Genomic DNA, 17,267 nt, shown 5'->3' with positions numbered 1-17,267 from the left:
CTGAGCTGAATGCGAGGCAGGAAGCTGGGGATAGAATTTAGGTTATGACCTATTCTTGTTTGGTTTCACCTCTGTTTGCATGCTATATGCGCGCCAGATCCGGCGATGACACTTACTGGGCACATGATGAATGCGAGTGGCTGCTATAAGCCTCTCCTCACATGCAGCGAATGCTGAGAATGGCTTACTGTCTATCAGTGTGGGGCCAGCGCCCGTGCGCATCCCTACTGCTTCATGTTGCAAACCTGGTGACATGAGACCCGGGCCTCGGTGTCCAGCTGCCTTGTAGAACCACAGGGCTACTTCCTCTAATTAGTTCCCTCATTTATCAGTCAGACCCTTCATTGCCCGCCTGCGAGGTACAGTGACACCGAAGACCAAGTTCACCCCTTTGATATGGAAAACGTGCTATTCATCACCGTATTTGCTTCCCATCGATGGCGACTGTAGCCGTTTGCCGTGTGAAGGTGTTCCCTCGAATTACCTCTGATTTTTTCCTTTAATCTAAGATGCGAACCCAAACAGGACGAGAAGGAGCAAAACCTCTCACACGAGGGTCTCTGGAAGTCATTTGCTGCGGGTGTTTGGACCTCGCCGCGAGGTGCTAGATGGGAAACGAGAGACAGTGTTTAGTGGCTGCAGCTGAGAGAATATCTATCACTCTTGCCAATTCTCTCCATCGCTCCTCTGGTGCAGATGAGAGCTGTAACCTTGAGGGCAGGGGCAGTGGTGAACACATGCAAGTCATCTGTATAGAATAAATAACAGGACGATCTTATGACAATGCGCCCAGCCGCTCTGGGGTTTATTATTGGCAGAGAAGAGATGGCTCTCTCCAGAGACGACAGTGTCAAGCCTCGTGTTGTCGCTAAGGAGATCCAGAGTTAGCTGCACCGACTTTCAAACCTCATTATAATCTACGAGCTTTGAAGGGGAAACCCTGTAATGGCTTAAACTCTGAGATTAGTTGTTATTAATTTTTCCTGACCTGCTAACTGTAGTTCGAAGCTCAACAACCACTTCCCACACTGCAAAAACGGATCTAAAAACAAGTAAAATGTTCTTAAAGTTAGTCTATTTGTCCTCGATTTGAGCCAGTAAATAAGATTATTTGCCAATGGAATGAGTATTTGTACCCTTAAAATAAGATAATTAGACATCCTGCACTTGAAATAAGATGATGGGGATGAATTGTTCCTATTTTAAGTGGAAAAATCTCATTCCATTGGCAAATAGTCTTATTTACCTGCTCAAATCAAGGACAAATACAGTCATTTCAAATTTTTTTTAACTTATTTTTAGTTCTGTTTTTGCAGTGCAAGTCATATTTATTGACCTGAGCGGCAGGGAAATATGATTCAGAGCTCCTTTGTTGTACTGGGGGGTTAACAGCTGGGTGTGAAAACACTCACACGGTTAAACTTCCAATTCACACGTCATTACATGCAAAGGGCAGGGAGCTAGTTAGGAAACATCTAATAAGGTGTGAGTAACGGATCACTGGAAAACAAACTGCTTTTATGCCCTTTTTCCTCCCCCCCCCCCCTTTTTAGTGAGATATCAGAGCCAGACAGAACCGTTCCAGAAAAATAAAACCCCAACACCAGCTCGATCATTCTCACCACCACGTCAGATCACCTTTCCCAGCGAAGCTACAGATTATGGATCGGCTCATTTCTCGCACACGAGGCGGAGAACAGATGGATTGCGCATTAAAAGACCTCAGACCTGCCAGTGGCCGTTTATAAGAGTTGGGGAGAAAAAAGGTAGGATGGAGGTGACATTCTTTTCGAGAAGGACGGAGATTTAGAATGACATGATCTCCCTACGGCCTCCGTAACTGAATCACAGTTGGAGAGGAAACTTAGAGTCAAATTTATCCATCTTGGGTTTGTGTGATTTGTTCTGGATCCGGATCTAGGTCTTTGATACAGGAACACAAAGTAAATCTGGGTGGGAGCTGTCACGGCACGGCCAAAAGAGGATCAGCAAATTACACGCCGGGTAATTACTTTGTGTTTACAGGACGAAACGTGTTTATGAAGAATTGCTCCATTCAACAAAGTCTTTGCAGTTAGTACACCGTGCTTAGCCCAGATTTTCATACACTTTCGACTATTTCATAGTTTAAACTATTTAGAGTTTATTTGATGGACCAACAAAGTTGTGGCTAGTTGTGAATTGGAAAAAAAATGTTCAACGCAATGTGTAGTGGTTAACTAACTTAACGGCCTTAACACACCATCCTGTCATCAAACACGGTGGTGGAAGCATCATGCTGTGGGAAGGCTTTTCTTCAAGAGGGACAGGACAGCCGGCCAGAGTTGGTGAGAAGTGCTCCCTACCCCCCATTCTACAAGAGCTGAAGCCCAGTCAGCATGGTACCATTTAAAAATACTTATTTTAAAGCTTGGATACAGATCCGGACCATGATTGGGCCGCTTTAACCTATAAAGATGCTTTAATTCGAACCTAGCTTTAGTTATATGTTCAGGGTCGTCATCCTGCTGCCCCATTCTTGAATATTTTGCTGCCCCTGTAATTTTTTTTACTAATTATTTTCAGCTTGCCCCGTTGTTATTGCTATTTCTCCATCAACCCTGAGCAGCTTCCATGTCTCTGCTTAAGAAAAGCCTCTCTAGAGCTTGACGCTGCCACCATCGTGTGCAATGATAGTTTTCTGCCTTGCAAAGGTTTGGCATATAGGCCAGAAATATGGACTTTACTTAACAATTAGGGAATCAGTTACACTATTTTATTTTGAGGTGTTAGGGTAAAGACTGTTGGATACGATCAACTTCACTATGACATGCTAGTCTGATTCGGTCTACTGCATTCAGATTCAATAAAATACTCCGAGGTTGTGTTTTTTAGGTGCCGTTCTTACTGGGATCCCATTCTGGCTTGGGTTGTCGAAGGAAAAGATCTCCCAGTGCTTCATAGAGATTAATAGCAGCCTTCGTCACGCAGCACATCTACATTAGATGGATGAGAACAGAGCATTTTATCGGACATCTGTTCAACGTGATCACTCTCTGACACCGGTCAGACCAAATAAAGCCATGAGCTGTTACCAACACTGTGCAGCGACTTGTGGTAGACTGTCATCCAAGAATACCACATAAAACCAAATCAGTCTTATTAAGCCCTGCTGTCCCTGTGGCTTTGAGCTGGGCCTTTGGAGCTTATAGCTGGGATGCTAAAGCCCTTTAAGAGGCTGTGTGGCCTCTGGGGTTAAGGTAACAGCTAATTGTTTCACTTGTGCTCTGAAGATATTTGCTGTGAGCTCATGAATCAAGCATGTAGCCCCTGCATCGAGGCCACATCCCCTTATTCTCCCATCCTGTCGCATGCAGTCTGTGATTTATGGCTGGACAGTGGCCTGCAGAAGTACCGGATTAAACGAAACGTAGGGAGAGAACATCTGGAAAGCGTATTAGGTCCACCTCACTTTTTTTTCCGGACACTTTGATAGGGATGGCTGGAGCGGGGAACGCTGCGTCTTTCTGCATCGAACAGACACACGTGAAGTGCGGATCGTGCTTTAAGTAGCTTGGGATTAATGGTCCTACTTAAAGCACCAGGTGAGCTAACAAGCGCCCCCAAATGAGCCTCTTCAATGTGTCTCTAATGCCTCCCAGATGTAGAGAACTTCAGTCCTGCCGGCGTCCTTGGCTGGAAGCAAAAGGCAGCGCCTAATTTGAAAAATGAAAGAGCCTTGATAGGATGAAGTACCCGTTCCAAAGCTGCGTGACACGGCCAGTGTAACACAAGTCATTCTAGCCAAGGATAATTGGGTTAAAAAAAAAAAAAAAAAAAGGAGCATCAGCAGGGAGCGCATGCACACTGTACCTCTGCCTCCGCTCATCTCTGCCCTGTAACAAGAGCGCGGGGAGGTGCGTTGAAACACTACCCCATCTCTATTCATCCTCACCCCCTCAGTGCAACAATGACTAGCGCACGGTCTGCTTTTCATTTAAGGGAATTACCTTTGGGAGGCCAGCAGACGTCTCCTGAGCTGCTCCGTGTGTGTTCCTCTCATCCCCGTGGAGCTGTCTCATTAGCACGAGTTTGGTTTATCATAGCCCCCCCCCCCCCCATCCCCATCCCCATCCCCGTCCTGCCGAAACCTGCCGCCGCCTCCTGCGCGGAGACCAAAAAAATAATGACTCGCGTGGACTGACGAGTCCCCAAACAGAGTCCCCAGGTTGCCCACAGATCGTTGGGCTCTCTAACAAGTTGACTGCGAAGCTCAGGCCACTTAAGAAGCAAAGAGAGAACTAAGGAGCCAGGAGGGAGAGCTGGGTAGATATGAGAGGTGAAAGGAGTAGCCTAGATAAGCCTAATTTATGACCTTCACCAGAGATTTTGAGACAGTGTGTGTTGCTTACCTAATGAGGTTTTGGATACGGTGCATAACTCCTCATTGCTTCTCAATCTGAAGCGTGACATGTTATCTTACCTCAGCTATTACTCTTTTTCCCCTCTGTGAAGAATGTTTTACAGTCTAATTATTCAATCATGCGTCGGTTGGCTACTTCCTTTAGAGCCATTATGAGTTCAGGCGTCATCCCACCGGGGAGTGGCTCATATCATTTACATTTCATTAAAAGCGCGCGGCGAGACATCATTGACTCCTCTAGTAAACTCGGAGTTTCCATGATGCAAGCTTGGAGGTGGGGCGGGGGGGTGTGTGGGGGGGGAACCATCAGAAACTGTCAGGAGCCGTCAGAGGACAGGATCCAGACCTGCAGCCAGGAAAGACCAGGCCAGCCAGCTGTCACCTTGCTGACACTGGCTGAGACCATCCATCTGGCGGAGAGGGGCCCACCATGGGTGCAGAAAGGCATGCCAGATCCCATTCTACATGCACCAGCAATGTGCGCTCGGACACCGGAGCAAACCTTTGCATGCACGGAGGGACATACGTGTAGTCCTCTCTCAGGCATCCACGCATGAACGACCTTTCACAATGCAACATGCATGTACTGATTAATCTGCGGCACAATCTGCGGGGCTGTCTGCATGAATCATCCCTTCACAGACAGATGAGAGAAACCAAAGTGACACTCTGCCATCAAGCTAAACAGACACAAATAAACAATTAGAACATTTGGCCGCAACGCTCGCTTTCACATACAGAAACACTCCGTTTCACAGAGTGAACTCAAACATGAGTTTTTTTTTCCCTCTTCCTCCATAGATCCATGCAACATTATGGAACATATAAAGAAGTCTTCTGCAGGGCGAGAAAGGTTGAGGGACGGAAAGGTGCGTTCCACTTTAAATGACACTGTCTGTTGTGGATTTAGCTTGAAGTTTTACATCCATTTTGCCGTCACCACTGACAAGCCTTCCTGCATCTGCTGAAGTAAAGTATCACCACAGCATGATGATGCCGCTACTTTGTTTCACCAGGAAAACAGTGTTTCTGTTTCCCAGCGATTTGTCGTTGCGTCACATAAAATCCCCCCAAAAATATACTGACAATTTTAGTTGTAAAATGACAGAATGGAAATATTTAAGAGGAATTAAAACTTCTGCAAAGCGTTAGATCTGCAGCTCTTACTGGAAGCGCATTCGGACGCAGCTGGGTAAAACGCCACCATACGTCGATCAGGCATGAACGCATTAAGCCTGGAGCGTCTAAATAACGGAGGCATGTGATCTGCGAGAAGACATATGGGGAGCATTTGTTCATCATCAGGGTCCAAGGCGACCGCATCAGAGGAAAATTAGAACAGTAAAGAGGCCTGATTTATTTTTGAGCTTTTCCACACTTGCTGTCCACCCAAGGAGCCTTTTATGTTACAAGTCCAATTTATTCTTTCTAAGACATATTTGGAGATCATGGGCAATGTCGGGTCCAGTGACTTGCTTGAGAACATGTGATGGATTGGGGTTAAGTTTGAGTGGAACCAACAACCTCCTAATTGACAAATGACTTCCTTCCTGCATCACAGGTGGTCACTGGCGATGTAACAACTAATAAAATAGTGTTCGACTTAACATTTTAAAACATAATGTGTTGGTAATGTAATTGTTTTGCTAAAAAAATGCAAAAGTAACAACGCTCTTAACATTTATCATACAGAAAGTAGCAAATTAATATTAATCTTTGCTGAAAGTTATTCTGATTGATGTTTTCTTAGCTCTAAGTGTTCATATCTTAATCATATAAAAGCAAAAGAAGAAGACATTTTTATGTGTCATTGCAGAAGACATTGCATTGTCTTCTGCATTTAACTCATCCCTTAGTGAGCAGTGTTTCTTGCTCAGGGAGCTATTGTGGCAATCTGCAGGGTTTGAACCGGATACTTGCAGCCTTCTAGAGTGGATAAAGTGCACTGCTTTAACCACTAGACCAGGGGTTCCCAAAGTGGAGGCTGGGACACCCCAGGGGGTTTCTCAAGATGTTTTGATGCTTATGTGCTAAAAAGATTCAGCATGTTTCTTATTTTTGGAACTGATATGAAGCTATAACTTTAACTAGATGCTCCACAAAGGGATGGCTGCCCTTTTTTTTTTTTTATAAAGCTCTTAAAAAAATATGACTTTATTCTTGTAATTTAACAATATTCTCATAACCCCCCCCCCCCTTCAAAAAAAGAAGAGAATAAAAAATGCCATTGACCAGTTTTTTTGGGAGTTGCAAGCTGAAAAGTTTTGTGATCTCTGCACTAGGCTACCACTCCTGTTAAAATTATTTGTATTTGAAGAGAAAGACTTAGGCCTAGTCCAGACATGGCAGAGTAAACACAATATTAGAATATATAATTAATAAAACTTAAGCCTAAATATTTATTAAAACATGTATGCAAACATGTATTGCATGTATGCAAAACATTTTTGAGGTCAGTTTTTATGTTTTTTTCCATGCTGTGATGATCAAATGGAATCCAAATGCCTTCAAAAACAGTTTAATAGCCTTTTTCCTGAAACCATGAATCGCATGCTCACTTAATCATGTGCCCAGCCCAAAAAACAAACATTGAAATAGACCTTCATAAATTTTATAAACTTTTACTAAACCCTAAATTGTTTGAAAGAATGTGCAAGCAGTAAGCATTTTTTTAGTTTGTTAATTATTGATAAGAAATCACATTCACCCTTTGAATTAAAAGTAAAGCTGTGATGTTTCACAGTTTTTCTTACAGTGGCTTATAAGCTGTTTACAAAAGGTTTTACAACTCAGATTGTTTAAATGTGGTGGAGGGCGTTTTCAGTGCTAATTCAGCCAAACAAATGTATGCTAGCTTGTTGTTTTGCAAGAAAACACTGCAAGATGTTGTGCCACAAGATCTTGTTACACCCCTATTTTCCTACTGTCTTACTTTCTCATTCAATAATTTCTGTTCCCTAAAATGCTGAAAAAATTTCCAGTTTCACTTTCAAATTAAACTTTTTTTTTTGCAAAAAAAAGAGAGACCACAAACCAATAAGTTTTTCAGTGCAAATACCCAATTACTTTTTTGTAAGAAGATAATTTAAAATGAAAGGCAGTGTAAACACTAATAAAAAAAAGTGTCAGAGTTAGTTCATGTAAATGTCAGAGATCTGCTCTGGAAACAGTCCCACTATCCCATTAACTCAAGTCCCTGGTCCAAACTTCTTTCTTTTTAGCCCAAACTGACACAAATCAAATCAGTGTAGATCTACTGCAGATTAAGCAAATCTTTAGAAAAATATTTCATCATATTAATTTCAAAAACTCATATTTTGCAGAACAGGTACAGTTTCCCTTCTAAATTCAGTGTGTGCATCTTGGTTCATTACAGAAACTTGAAAAGGATAAGAATGATCCTAAAAACTTTGGCCAAAGTGGAGATTTATAAATGTTCCAGTTTTGAGCCTGCATGTGTCAATGAAAAAAACTGGAACCCTTGTTCATTGCCTTCATTATGTGTACTCTGAACCAGAGTGGCCAAAAGGAAATTTCACCTTAATAACACACAACAGCATATGTTGTATGTAAGCTTCATGGAGACAAGATCTACTATCCATTTCATTTCAAAATCTGAAACATTTATATTGATCAAAACTTAGCTCCATGGTTTTGTACTTAAATGCTAATTATTAAAATACAGTTTACCATATATGAGAATTTCACACTTTTTTAAGAACACACAAGTATATTTAATTTCAGTTCTATGTTTGGTTTCAGGACCACTTTAGATGATACCTGCCTGAAAACTTATAATAAACTGATTACAGCTCTTTAAGAGAACGGTTCTGCTTTGTAAATTCCTTATATTTGGGAAAATAAAAAAGGGGGTTGTTAAAGTGTCATCAGCTGAATGTATTGTTGCACCCCTAAAACTTTTGCTGTGTTTGATTTTATTTAGCTTGAACTAATATAACATTTTAGGCCTTGACTGGGTTTTCTATGCCCAAATTTGCTTGATATATTCCATTCTGCAACATGTGTTTCACATGGAAAAAATACCAATGGACCACAGACAGAACATATATGTCACTGTAAACAACTATAGACTCTGCAAAAATACCCAACTGGTAATGATAAAATAATGCTATGTTGATTTTTTTTAGGTCTTAGTTGTTTTTAAGAGTTGCTTTGAAATAGGTTTCCCATCTAGGCAGAGTGGTCAGAAAATATGCACACCCCATACAGCATGTCTACAGTTTATTATGTTACAGGGTAATCTTAATGCTGATTTGAGAATAGCTTTCTTAAAAAAAAAATCTCCACAAAAATTGGCAGTCATGAAAAATCTAAATCTATGTTTTACAAAGTTTTGTAAATGTATTAAACATCTAAACACACTATACATATACATTCTATGTACTGTGACTCTTTAAACTGAGCTCAGGTTCATCTTTTTCTTTTTTAGATGCTTCTGCTTCTTCGCTGGAAGCCACCGGTGTTAAATTCACTGAACATGGATCAGAACACAATACATTTGTCTATATAAGAGAGCTCACAGTTGACATCAGAGTGGAACCCAAGCTATGAGGTCAAAGGTATTGTCCGTTGACCTCCGAGACGGGATTGTGTCAAGGCACAAATCTGGGTATCATGTTCTGAAGCAAACCTCTGACCCACATGCAAGAAAGTCTCAGGAGACATTTAAAAAGGTTTAAAGGGGTTTATTGAATACAATGCTTCAGAATGCTTCTTGGTTCCTTTAACTGTAACTGGTGGTTTGCTGGGCAGGGAGAGGAGAGTTGAGTGAAGCAATTTAAGCGGAGGGAATTGTGGGAATGGGAATTCATTTTTTGTTGTTAGTGTTTGGAGATGGAGGTTTGATACAAGGGAGGAATGAGCAGAGTTCGGGTGGTAAGGGTCCTTGTGGAGAGTATAGTCCAGGAGTGGATTTACTTAGGAAGGATGTGGTGGAGCGTTGCACGGTGGAAAGGCAGGTGACTAAAGACTCTAGGAGAAAGGAGTTCCCAGGTGCCGGTCGCTAGGGTAAGCACTCTAGGAGTCTCACAGTGGAGGGATTTCAGATGAGAGCAAGGGAGGAAACCTTGGAGAACACAGACAATCAACCTTTGCTAACACACTCCACTAACCAGGCGTTTGTGGTAGAGTGGCCAGATGGAAGCCATTCCTCACTAGACGGCACATGGCTGCCTGTTTGAACGCTGCCAGAATGCACTTCAGCTATTGTCAGACCAAATAGTTATAGCTCTAACTGCGTCTGGAGAAAAATAGGTACTGCTCATCACCGTCTCCACAGCGATGCATGGTAGTGGCAGCATCACATATGGAGAGTCTCTTTAAGAAAACCGTCTCCAGAGTGCTCTGGCAATTCATTTTCCAACACAACAAAACACACAGCCAAATAACAAACTGAGCAGCCTGTGTAGTTCCTAATACCTAATAATATCTGCGTGCTGAAGCCTCCCATCCAACCAGACTGAGCAAGGGGATGTGCAGAGACGAATGGTAGAAAATACCCCAAAACAGATGTGCAGAGCTTGTAGAGACATACCTAAAGGATTTGAGGCTATGATAGATGCCCGGGGCCCTTCAACAAACTATTAAGCCATTAGTTGGAATACTTATACTTAAAGATGTCTTGTGCATTTACAAAAATGTCTGAACATTTGTTTTCACCTTATAATTGTGAGTCATGACAAAGAAAACTAGACCGAAATTGGTTTTAAAGTTAATCTGTAGTGTAGCAACATTTGAAATAGGAAAAATGGTATGAGTACTTTTCGCTGGCACTGTTTCTTTTTTTAGAAAAGTCTGCTTTAGGTAAAAGTAATGCTGCATAATACAAATGATTTGGCAGAGGAGTAAAGAGATTAACGTAAAGCTTCTTATGACCATTTTTCAGTCCTTTTAACCTATCTTGCTGAAACCTTTGCTTGTTTCTGACGGATTCACCCGAGCTGGCATTGTGGCTGAGAGAGGGGGGATTACCCTGTTATCATTCTACATGGAGAAATGTATTTAACAAAAAAAAAATAGAACGACCACAAATCGGACAAGATTGCTCTCGATCTGTATCCCAGACACATCGCAGTAAAAACATTTTCCCCATCATTAACAGAAGTCAATATATTATCTCTTCTTTGTTTCAGCAGAGGCAGAGATGCATCACTGCTCACTAGGAAGCGGTCTGTTTTTCTGGTGAAGTCATTAGGGTTTCTTATCTCCCTTCTCAGACGATAGGCAGCAGGGAGCCACGGGAAACGTTACTGACAGCTCAGGGCAGGCCCGAGAAGACAGACAGGGGACCAGAGTGGGAGATCAATGATAATGTCATCTGATGACATTGCTGAGAGAGCTGTTCCCCTCCGGTGGTCCCACCATCGACCCACTCTCACCAGAAAGACGGTGAATTTTGTTTGGCTTTAATCTTCCCATCAGACAACACGAAGCGGGCGATATGCTGCGAGTGTTTTCCATTTTGGGCCCCCAGGAGAATTGTGTCAGGTTGCGCAAGTGCACAAGCGCAGAGACGTCAGTGTGGCACGCTGACAGGCAGCTTGTTTGAATAAAGAGCCGAGAAAAAAGCTCGCGGCTGAGCAACTTGACTGCTGAGAATGGCTTTTTACAGGAACACATGACAACTGAAAACAAAAACAAAGTTATTCCCTCTGCTGGCTTGTAGAAACTGTCTGTCGGGGGTGCTGAAAGCATACATTTCAAACTGCTAAAGCTTTATCATTCCTTTCTCGGTTACAGAGTTGTTTAAAAATGTGTTTTCTTCAAGGAGTCAGAATGTTCAACATCTCGGGTGGGGCTTATCTTTGACAGATGGACTCATATGGTTCTTGTTTCTTCAGACAAAAAAAGTGTGAGAGCAGATAACGATGAGTTTTGCTCATTACACGAGCGCTGGGTGTAAATTAAAGTGAAAATGTTTTGTTATTTAAACTTTTTTATATTAAAAGCAATGTCCATTCTCAGGAGGAATTTGATTGATATATAACTCTCAGAAGCTTAAAATAAAAAGGTGGACCTGCTGTTGTTTCACCTTTTTTATATTGATAGATAAAAATTTAAGGGGGAATGTTCATTTTCAGATCAGTATTAAAAATCTTCATGTACAATTTGACAGCATCAAAATCCACAAATGTACTAATTATTGATATATTCCTAGGTCCAGAGGAAAAGCTTTTAGACAAAGATGCATCCAAGGCAAGGCAAGGTTATATAGCACTTATCAGTACGATTCAAAGTATAAAGCTATGAAATTATGACTTGTTGAAGATATTTTGGCTCTTTTATTTTGTAGAATATGAAACCATGTTGCTATTTTTATTTAAGAACAGAACAATTTGTCACTGTAAAAAAACAAAATCTAATTTATCAGTGGAAAATGTGATGTATGCATTTAGATATGAAGAAAAAAGATGCCCTTCTCTTGTAAACTGCACAGAATGTGAACTAACAAAGCATTTGGTACATTTGGTAAAACATCAAGTCCGGCCAATTCTTTGGATTATGTGTGTTGTTTATGATGGCCTCCCCTGTTACATTTAGAGCATGAGTACCGGTATGAAAGGTGTTAATTGTACGGTGTATAGATGGATCTTACTTCTGTACTGATGTCATCGTCTCATTCTTTTTTGTTTGCTTGTTTTTCTTTTCCCAGACTTAAGGATTTCTTGACTAGCTCCGGCTAGAGGTTCAAGGCAGTCACATAAATATTTGCTGAGTTACTTGGAAAATTTGTCCTGTCTACCAGGAAGCGCTTTACATGCTGAGGCAAGTTAATCATCATTGGTGCCGACAGAGCACCAGCATGTGGTAGCATGAGATTACATCATGTAATAATATGATTATAGCTACAGTATTTAAGTAGAATTTACATAAATGATGTAGTTGTGCCACTTATGTTCGGTGTATACAGTGTCTGTTTTACTAGCCTCCTGTCATGGAAATTTCCAGGGAATCCAAAAATCAGTTGCACGCTGTTGAAGATCACATTTATATATGCCACAGTACTTATGTATAAGATGCATGTAAAGGTGATGAGTGATTATTATTTACTTAAAGCCACATGTCTATGCATGACATAAAAAGGCCAGACAGATAGAGAACAGTGGGACTGGGATACATGCACCCAAGGGTACCTGGCTGCTCCCAGCAAGTTAGTTTTAATTAATTAATACATTTTTTTGATGTGATAATCAAAACATTCAAAAGCTTATTCAGGAAGGTTTTATTTTAAGAGTTTAGGGTCAACAGTTACTGGTTGCTCCTGATTTTTTCTGCAATTACAAAACACGTCAAAAACATTGGATTAATACAAGATATCAGAACAGTACACTGAAAACATCTGGAAAGTAAAACTATTGCTACAAAAGCAATATAATACCAATTGATGGCAACAAAAGTTCAATTTTGTGACCGAGCTTTAGAAAATATGTAAAAAGAAATTAGATTTAAATAAAGAGCACGGTGACTTAAACCATTGCTAGACGGATCAAAACAATGTTCCAGCGCTTAACATCAGGGCTAAAGAAAAGCAGACATTGACTGTGGATGATTGAATGAAAGTGATATTTAGTGATGAATCACAAATCTACACTAGGCAAGGAGACGGTGCTGGAACATTTGTTTGGTTCAGGTCCAGTGAAACATGTAACCGTGAATGTAGAGAGAAAAACAGCCACAGTCAATGTTATGGTCTTGTCTCATTCCAACATTTCAAAGTAGATTCGGTGATGATGACGTAATTTTTCCAGATCGCTCAAACTTGTATTTGGGAAATACCGTGCCAACTCTGTTGCCAGCAGTAGGTCTGAATCTAAATAAATCTACAAGCTCATGATTCTAATTTAAGTACATTTTAAGGGAGAAGGTACCATCTTTTTATTTATTTATTTTTTTTTTTTTACAAAGACAAGGCAAGTTTATTTATCTGCAGATCGACATTCATTATGACATTCATTGTTAAATTAAATTACACCCAAATGATAAATACAAATAACTAACATTTAAGCAACACTATAAAGATAAACAGTAAAATGAAATTATAAAACAAAAAAAGTAACTATGGTTGATGAAACATCTACCTCCTTAAAAAAAGTAGTTGGTCTACAGTAAACAATATCCAGAGACCAGACAAGCTCTCTCAGTGAAAAGAAAATGAGTCCCTTAACTCTCTCAGTGTATGCTGATATTGTAACATATTATACAATATCTGTTAAAAATAACGTGTTAGTCCTTGGTGATACCTACCTAGGCATATTTTATGCTTTGTAGTTTATAGACTAGTTAAGTCCAATTGAGTCCTCTAAACTTGCATTTTTGGGAATAAAAAAATGTGACATGTCTTTTCTACTTTAGTCATTTAAAGCCACTAAAGGAGCCACAACTGCCAGTCTCTACTTTCTCTTTAACATATAAGCTACTCCTGGATCAGTGCTTCTGTGTTCATTTTTGTGTGAGAGGAAGAAATCCCCAGCGTGTTTCTGTTAAAAATGTCTTCCTGTTAAAGGGGAGTTTTCCTCTCAACTGTCGCTACATGCTTGCTCGGGATGAGGAATTGCTGCATAGTCAACAACACAATGCAAGCAACTGTCCAATATCACTACATGTTCGTCCAGGAGGAGTGGATGCTGTTTTCCGAGATAGAAAACATTTTAGCCAATTTGAATAATAAACTGAACCTCTCCGCATTGTTTGATAACTAGGATCAACTGCAATGCATGTAATTGATGACTTTGAATTTGTCAGCCTGACTGGACTGAATTTGTGTAGTGCTTTGAGACAACATTTGCTATTTTGCACTATATAAAGTGGATCGAATAGAACATCATGGACGTTCTCACCCAGTAAGATAATGTGGTCATGTAAGACATATAGCATACATTTAAGGAATCCTGCATGAATTTGTTGAGATAGTTAATCAACAAATGGTACAATGCATCCCTGATCAGTCGAGTATGATATAAACCCCCATATTACAAAGTCATACTTTTATTTTACATGATCAACCAATATTAACAGTCTACTTTTAGCCATGTCCAACAAGTTATCTGGGTTCTTTGGAACTATGATTAGGACATTAATCGGGACAGCGGCAAAGAACAGTGATGAAACAGCGACAGGGTCACGAGTGGCGAGAGCTCAAGGATGCCTGAGGGTAGCGACGGCCGGCCCATGTGGTCCAATCCAGACAATGCAATCGACATTTAATAATGTTTCTGATAGAAGCATTACTGCAACTGTGCATTGCAGTGTGTTGCATATGGAGCTTATTTTTAATAACTGTAGGCCCACAGATTTTTTTTGTGCTGTAAATACCTGCATTTCCCCACTGTGGGACTATAAAGGATCTTTTTATTCTAGATTATTTACAGACTTTTCTGAAAACAGCAATTCCTGGTGGTTTTGGTCTCTTTCAGGGGATAATGTGACCTGCTACCAAGCAAAAATAGTTCAGAATTGGTTGGAAGAGCACAAGTTTTAGTTGTTGATTTGTCCCGTTAATTTAAGAGATCTCAATTTGCCCTTGGTGCCAGATACCACAGCACACCTTCAGCGGTCTGGTGGAGTCCATGCCTCGATGAATCAGGGCTGTTTTGTCAGCAAAACATAGACCAGCACATTGTTAGACAAGTGGTCATAATGTTATGTCTGTTCAATGTGTATAACCATGTTGTATAACCAAATATTCAGGACAATCCCTAAAGACAAACAAGTAAATACTTAAAAGATTCTTTCTGAGCAAGAAGAAAAACAATATTTAGTTATTGAAGTTCCAGCAGGAAATAATTGTCAAGACAGATGACAGAAAAAAATATGTGTCCCAGCTCCTGCCAGGCCACACAAAGAGTATCTGTCTAATTAGCTTTGGCTGTTACTATGTGAAGGAATGCACCATGAGAGTCACGCAAACATGGCTGCCACCGTGCACACCTTTACTCAGCCTGCAGGCCGTCTAATAACCTGTGTTTATATTGTGGTCACCGAATATGAGTCTGGCAGCAGTGACGTATTCACTAAACCGCGTTCTACTCACTGAACAGCAGATAAGATCCTAAAATGACTGCACCTGACTACGTTAATGATGTGTGAATCTCTCTCTATAGTCTGAGCAGATATAACCCTTTCACGCCTGAATGATAACAGTCTAAAGAGAGTGTTGTCACTTATCTTTATGCATTATAAATATTAGAACATCATTTTCTTTGCACAGATAAATGAATTTCCACATGTTCACTCAGGTGGACAACATGTGTCTAAAATAGAAATATGTATTTTAAAAAGAAACTCATATTATATGTTGTGCAAAAACTGTGAAAGATTCAATTATTGTTGCTAAATTTACACAGCACACGTTTGACTAATTTCTAATATTTAGAGCAACAAATATTCAGACTCTTATTCAGCTCTTTGCTGATAATATAGATATTATAAATGGCAAATAAGTATGACAAACAAAAACTGGACTCATTGAAGGTAGAGTCGCCAATTTTCCGGAGGTTTCTTAAGCCCCTTTTTGAATAACTGTGCATGCACAAGACTGCCTGAAAAAGAAAATCTCCCAAATCCACTCTGGTCTTATTTCTTTCTATTGAGGCCTTCCTTTTCTTCTCCAAACATGAACGTGGTTCGCTTCATGCCACTCTCAGCCATTTTCAAAGTCTATGGTGAGAGCAGTGGAGCTACAATGAACGGCTAACGGCAAAGCTAACCGCTAAGCTAACCGCTAAGCTAACCGGATACATAAACACTAGAAGTGCGCATGAGCAGCCAGCAAGCGGAAACTATGAAGGACCGAGCACGCACAATGGCGTTACATAAACACGTCAGAATAATTGGCATGTGGGACAGAACTTGAGAGACAGATGGGGAATTGATATTTTGCTGTATGTTGTCCTAAGTGTATTTAGCTACAGCCGGATCTATAGCATCAGAGTTCTCAGCTGATGGAGCAATGGATTATTCTGTCTTCAATCCCATTCCTCGACAGGGATGTACTTTAATATTTTGAGAGTTCCTCCTCAAAGTCCACCTTGATTAAAAATGTTATTGCCCATTTGACATTTGATATTAATACACACTGTTAGTAGCGCTATATAATTTCAATTAGATATTGGTTACATAATCCTCCCTGCAGGTCTTTTTGCTGTACACTAGCTGGACCACAGTCCTAACTGTTAAGCTGCTGTCACACTGTTTCCAATCTTGCCATGTGAAAAACAAAACAAAACACAAAAATAGTAAGATCAGTAACAGCACCAAAAATTGCAGATACGTTTACTGACTTTGAAGTGAGTAAAGAAACAAATTCAGGAAAAATACAGCCGGTGATGTGAGATGTCCTATTTAATCGACAAATGAATACTGACAATTTCCTCCTAAGATAAAATCAGCAGAAAACTTTTAACAGTTACATTAGTCCTCTATTGTTTATTGATGCTATTGATATAATAATCACTGTGCGCTGATTGACTATTAAATCAGATTAAATCAGTGCAATGTGACACATTGAAGTCCAACAAAGGGGCTTAAAGTCAACTGTACGGCCAACACTCCTACATACAGCTTTTAAATCGCTGTCCACTGTAGCGCTCACTATGCGTGAAATTTAGTTGATGTCCTGACCCAAATTCTTAGTAACTATAATTATGCTTGACAACTGAGATCATACAAATAACTCTCACTTCTTGAGTCTACGTCCATTTTATCTGTCCCACTTTGAGCACCTATTAGCGATTGTTTCCACTGTTGGCTACTCCTATGGCCGTAATAATCTTTCTGCCTCGGGCAAGCTTGAATTTTACATCATGACCAAATGTTTGCAGAAAAATAAAATACACAGAGTCAGGAG

Source organism: Fundulus heteroclitus, chromosome 7 (genome assembly GCF_011125445.2).
Source record: "Fundulus heteroclitus isolate FHET01 chromosome 7, MU-UCD_Fhet_4.1, whole genome shotgun sequence".
Taxonomy (NCBI): domain Eukaryota; kingdom Metazoa; phylum Chordata; class Actinopteri; order Cyprinodontiformes; family Fundulidae; genus Fundulus; species Fundulus heteroclitus.
This window is presented reverse-complemented; position numbering follows the sequence as displayed.